This window comes from Rattus norvegicus, chromosome 6, assembly GCF_036323735.1.
Source record: "Rattus norvegicus strain BN/NHsdMcwi chromosome 6, GRCr8, whole genome shotgun sequence".
Lineage (NCBI taxonomy): Eukaryota > Metazoa > Chordata > Mammalia > Rodentia > Muridae > Rattus > Rattus norvegicus.
Window position 1 is genome coordinate 30,612,923 of NC_086024.1, and position 6,135 is coordinate 30,619,057.

Sequence of the window (6,135 nt, forward strand, 5' to 3'; positions counted from 1 at the left end):
ACGAGGTGTGCCTTTGAACAAGGCACTTGTTTTCAGTCTGTTTCCTTCAACAGCAAATGACAACCATCCCCTTTCTGCTGTTCAAGAATGACAGATGACAGATCTGGGGAAAGAGAGGTGTGAGACACCTCTGTAAACCGTAAAGTTGTAAGAGCGAGCACTATACAGTGACCGAATTCCCCCACAGAGCGTTCTCACTGTAAGTGGAGAGTGACTGTCAAGGAGAACCCAAAGGCAGAAACAAGGGGTTGGAAAGAGACTTGGGGACCAGCCTTCTGTTGGGAGAGGGATTTGGGGTGCGGCTTCTGGACCCTGGCAATGTCTCCTGGCTCGAGAGCTGCGTCCAGGTGTTGGGCTGGGAGAGACACCGCTGAGCTGAAGCAACCTGCTGCCCTTGACTCCCTCAGAAGACTGTTTTCTCTTTGATCCTTTTCTTCTGACTTGGAGCCATTTCTTTCAGACTTTGCAAGTTAGCTGAATAGTCGTGGGTCTCTACTGCCCTCGTGTGGTCACTCCCCAGCATTGCTGCATGGGCTTCTGAAGGGATTTGAGGGACATAAGCCAACCTGACCTAGGAAAGCAAAGCCAACTTTCCAAATCAGCACTTTCCAGGGCCAGCGGAAGACTTAACCCCCAAATTAAAGTCAGCATCTTGAAGCCGGTGCTCCTAGTGGGAGGGAGCAAAGCTACTGAAGTGGGGGATGCTGACAACAGAGAGGCCACACGCGTGTGAGGGCAGGGACAGAGGAAACTGCCCAACTTCACTGTGAACCGAAGACTGCTTTAAAGGTACAGCAGTTTTAAAATGACACTTTAAAGAAAATAAGAACAATTTTACTAATCACGATTTTCTACTAATAAATACACCTCTAGGTATCTTGTTAACTATGGGTTTCCAGGGTCCCCTGCAGATGCCCAAATGTGGGGCATTCAGGTCCCTTCTATAAAACGCCTTGCTTGCTTAATAGAGCTCTAAGAAAACAGCCTACTTCAAAAGAAGAGGACTTTGGGGGATGTCTGCTGTTGAGAGAGGGTCTCCCTATGTAGCCCTGGCTGGCTTTGAAGTTACCATGTAGACCAGGCTGGCCTCAACGTTGGAGATTTAGATTACCAGGCGTACCTTATCAGGTGGCGTAAAGGGCAGGATAAAACGCATGTCTGGAGTCACGGCGATCAGAAAGTACAGGCAGCCTAAGACGGATTTTAAAGCTTCGCCTTTGATGCTGGAGAACCTTCAGGTTTCAGAGCAAGGCACTCTGTAAGGGTGTATGCAAGATGGCAGCAGAGTCGGGCAGGGGAAACCTGGGAAGAGGCCTGGGGTGAGGGTGGCGTGGCCTAAATCTTTACCTGAACAATCTATACCAGATGTGAGGGGAGAAGAAGCTGCCCTCAGGAAGGAGCCATTTCCCCTTCACATGCCAAGCTGCTTAACTCTGCTCACGATGCCAAGTACTATGTAGGGGAAAGATTTCTGGTCTCCCACGGAATAGAGGTCTCCGATCCACCATGAAGCATGGTGTGCCAAATCCCTTAACCCAAAGCAGGGCAAGGTCTGCTGGAGACCAGAGACATCTTGAAAACTCCTCTTAAAGCCACATCAAATGAGAAATCTCAGGATCAAAGGACGGTTAGCCACGAAAGAAGACCATACCAGCCGGCTGGATACCGTGACCCACTCGCCAAAGGTCAAGGGGCCTTATGCCATTTCCCAGAAGTTCAGCATCTGGTTGGATCAAATCCTGTATAGGAACTCAGCCCCAGCACCCCCCTCCTCCCCCAGGAAGATCCGGGCTTCTGACTGCCAAAGAGCTGGCAGGCTCCCATTCTCCGGAAGCCATCTACAGCTGCTGGTCCCCGTCACAGGCTGTGGTGGCGGCTGCTATTCAATGGTAAAACGGATTTCAGGTTACAGCGGAGGGCTTCAAAGGCAGTTAACCCCTCCAGTTCTCGGGATGTAGTAAGGGCCCAGATTTCAAGGGGCTTCATTCCGATTCCTGTTTGTTTTGGAACAATTCTAGGAAGAATGTTTATGGCAGGCGGTCAGCAGCCACTGATGGCATGTGTTAGGTGCTTTGTACAGTAAGAAGTCTCTGCTCAAAGAGTTTTGGTCTCAAGGAGAGGAGACCTACCTTGTGCTAATACTTCTTTATTCCGCTTTCTCCTTCCCAAAGCTTTGTTGATACCTGTCCACCTCACTGCCCTGTCATTTCTGCTGTCGGATGCTACAGCCCTGAAGCCACACAAAGCCACTGTGCTCAAGAAAACAAAACGAGATCTAGACATATGCAGGGGGTTTCTGGCTCAGCGGTTAGGAACACTGGCTGCTCTTCTGGAGGCCAGGAGTTCCGCTCCCAGCAGCCACATCAGGCGACTCCCAGTGGCCTACGGCTCCAGCTCGAGGGGCTGCAACGTCCTCTCCTGGACCTGCAGCACATACTCACACAGAAGAGGCAGACTTCACGCTTCTTAAAAAGTAACCATAAAGGGAAATATGTTTTAGGGACTGGCTGCAAGGGAAGTGGTTCTCATCCAGGGCAGACCCCAACAGAGTCCTATGTGGGAAGTTCATAAACTGCCTCTAAACAACTACAGTCTGACCAGAGACGTGAACCCAGCCGGAACACGGAGATGCCTAAAAAACCAGAAACAGTAACCGGGGTCCTGCCATCCAGGGGTCAAGACTAAATACACTGGGAAAATCACTTCATTCCTTAGAGGGAGGTGGGAGGGGATGGGAAAGGTGTGACTGTGGGAGGGAAGCCCCCGAAAAGGGTGGGGGGAGGAGTACAGGACATAAATAATACCCTAGAAACCACGTACAAATTATGGTTTTCTTTCTTTTTTTTTTTATTTAGAAAGAAGTATCAAATTTAATAATTTTCTTCAGTTAAGGACAGTGTGTTTTCATCTCACATTGACTCCTTTTTTTTCTTTCAAACTGGTTTTCAGGGCACCTTTATGTGCACTGCACAGTCTCTCAGCCACCCGCAGCAGGAGGGACGGCATTTTTATATTGTTTCCAGTTTAGGGGGATCCTACTGTGTGCAACCCTTACTCTCAGGGCCCTTCAGAGGCAGAGGACTATTGGAGTTGTGAGCATCAACTCTGCAAAGCCCAGGTTTCCTCACCTCAGACATGGTTAACAGAGGGACCCTGATGAGCCCCTCCATCACTGTGGTGTGTCCCCTCTGCAGGCCGTTCCCAGGCTGAGTGCTTCAGCCACACAAAGCAAGCCTCTGCATGTGGGAAGGTCGCTCTTCCCTTACATTACAAGGCCTGTGCTCCCTGCTGGGGCTGAGACACAGAGTGAAGCACTAATGCTTCAGAGGACATGCATAAGGACAGATGAGCAGAATCTTGACAACCGTCATGCTGTGGCAATGGAGACTTTTAAAGTCCCATGTACACGCCATGGCACACATGTGGAAGTCAATTCTCCTATCTGAGGTAGGAAGGCACACTAATGATAGGTGGCACCATTCCTGGACTTGGGTCCTAGACGGTAAGAAGAGAGCAAGGACTGGTGAGACCCTCAGTGTGTAAATGTATGGCAGCCCAGCCTGAGGACCCGAGGTCTCCTGACCTTCACTCCCACACCAAGCACATCTTGTCCCTCCCTGCCACATACACAACTGATAAATGGGTAGTGTAAAACAGGAGAGAGCGAGCTGAGCACGAACATTCACTGCCCTCCGCTTCCTAATTGCAGGGGCGATGCGACCATACTTCGAACTCCACTGCTTTGACTCCCTTCAGGGTACATGACACTCCTCAGAAAGCCAACAGCAACCTTTCCTTGTGCTGATTTCTCAGGATGTTTTATCACAGCCGCAGGAACGACGAAGGACTAAGATGGAGCCCTGGCTTTCTGTGTGGGTTGGGCAACTGGGCATCTTCCGGGCCCCAATGCTGGGATCCCATGATTTTACATGTTACACGAATGTTACATGTGTGTAACACTCATGCACCTGCTACTTCTCCTTTCTCTAAATAGTCTCACCATGACCATATTTCACTTAATATTTTCTCCTCTCTAATGACAAATGTATAAATGCACGTATCTATTAATAAAATAATTTCTGTTGTTTTGTTCCATTCTGTCTGTGACCTATGCTGGCCTTGAACTTGTGACAGGCCTCCTTCCTCAAGCCCTTGAGTTCTGGGCTTTCAGGCCTGAGCCACCAATGTCTGGTCAGAACTGTTTTCAATAAAATCTTTAAAAATGTTCTGTGAGGTTCAATTGATCATACAGGGGGATTTTTTTTAATTACGATAATACCCAACTGTAAGACATTCTATAAAAGGTGAAACTAGGGAGATATAAATCTAAATCCCCACAAAGGCCCCTCACCTACGCTGACCATTGAGGTAGACGGACTGATTAGACTTTACGATCACAGAGTTGGGATATTGCAGATCCAGAGACAGTTATCTTGAATTATTTTTACTTTCCTTAACAACCATTTTGTCCATTTGATCTAAAACCTGTCTATGAAGTAAAACTCCTGGGATATATTCTCTCAGCAGACCACCACACCACCTTAGGTACTTTCCCTGTTGCTGTTATGATATATCACAAAAGAAACTTAAGGGAGAAGTTTGTTTTCCTCCTAGGTCAAGGGTCCAGTTCATCATGACAGGGAAGTTACAGTGGCTGCTTGAGAAGAGACAAGAAGCATTTTCCCTTCCAGCCCAACAGGGTGCGGGTGGCAGGGGGGCTCCCCATGGTGTGCAACACCCTAAGGGGAGCAAGACACAATACCCTCACCATGTTTGTAAGAAACCTTGTTGGCTCGGCTCAGAAGATTCACAGAAAGGATGACCATCCGGTGTGCTGAGCCCCCTTACACAAGACATCGTACGGCAGAATTGACTTAAGGACCAAAGGGGCTACACCCACAGATAGCAAATCCCGCCAAGCTACAAAGTTGGTCATGACTTTCATGGGAGAAAGCCATTAAGCTGAGAAATAGGTGGAGGTTTGGAGAAAACACCATTTGCTCCTCCAGCTGGCTTCATGGTTGACAGTTATGGTAATTGAACTTGCAAGTGTTTAATCAAAGGGGGTGTGGTGAAGTAACTTTTGACATACCTAAACTTACTAAACTAGAAGTCCCAGGCAACAGAAAAAAAGACCATGAATGGGCAGCCTATGTTAACTGGAATTTACAAGTCTACAACAAAAGAAATTATGGAGTTTTCAATTAAAAAATGCTACCAAAACCCTTTAAAGGCATTAAAGAAGAGGAACCCCGTGAGAACGTCGGGGCTGGTGGGACAGCTCAGCAGCAGCATTTGTCTGGCACAGGCAGGCTCTATCCTCAGCACTTAGGGCTGTGCTTTGCTTCTGTCTTAAAGAATTTTAGAGGTTGATTAAACTATTTTAGAGGTTAATTCGGAGTAACTTAACGTTTCCTATCCTTCCTCTCGTCGATTCTTCTCCCACATTGCCTTTCTCCTTATCCCTCTCCTAGTCTCTTCTCCAGCAAGCCCTATACTGAGCCACATTCTGTAGCAAAGGGGAAATTATTACAGCACAGCTCAGATAAAGCCTCCATGGAGCAGAGATCCTGATGGTATCTAATCCCTGGGCAAAAACTGGGCTGAAAACACTAATTATAGGGTTTCTAGAGTCAGACACTCTGGGACTGAAGCAGCATGTGGGGCTTTTTTTTTTCCCCCTTCTTAACCTTTATTTTTAACCCTACATGTTTTGCATATATATTTTGACTTCCAGTTTTGTGTTTTTTTTTTTTTGTTTTGTTTTGTTTTGTTTTGTTTTCGGAGCTGGGGACCGAACCCAGGGCCTTGCGCTTCCTAGGCAAGCGCTCTACCACTGAGCTAAATCCCCAGCCCCCGGTTTTGTGTTTTATGGGACTTCTGAATGTGTGTCTTTACGGTGTATCTGTTTCTTGGGCTCTTTTTCTTTTCTTCCATTTGCTTTGTCTAACTATTTCTACTTGTTTGTCTTGTTTTTGCTTTACTTTATATTTTGTTTTACTACTATCCCTTGGATGCCTTTTTGTTTTCTTTTTCTTTTTCAGTACAGGAGCTCGCTCTTTCTCTTTTCACAAAGCTCTGGCTGTCCTGGAACTCAATACACAGACCAGAGATCGGCCTGCTGTGCCTTCTGAG

General features: G+C 47.4%; 1 long non-coding RNA gene across 2 annotated transcripts; it reads left to right on the top strand.

The window, feature by feature from the left end:
* The first annotated feature begins 574 nt into the window (after positions 1 to 574).
* LOC102548914 (uncharacterized) lies at positions 575 to 4,226 on the top strand. Of its 2 annotated transcripts, XR_005486295.2 has the most exons (3): positions 575 to 789; positions 2,172 to 2,473; positions 3,710 to 4,226. It is a non-coding gene; the product is annotated as an uncharacterized LOC102548914 (long non-coding RNA). The 2 variants fall into 2 exon arrangements; XR_005486296.2 differs by lacking the exon at positions 2,172 to 2,473.
* Positions 4,227 to 6,135: the final 1,909 nt, after the last annotated feature.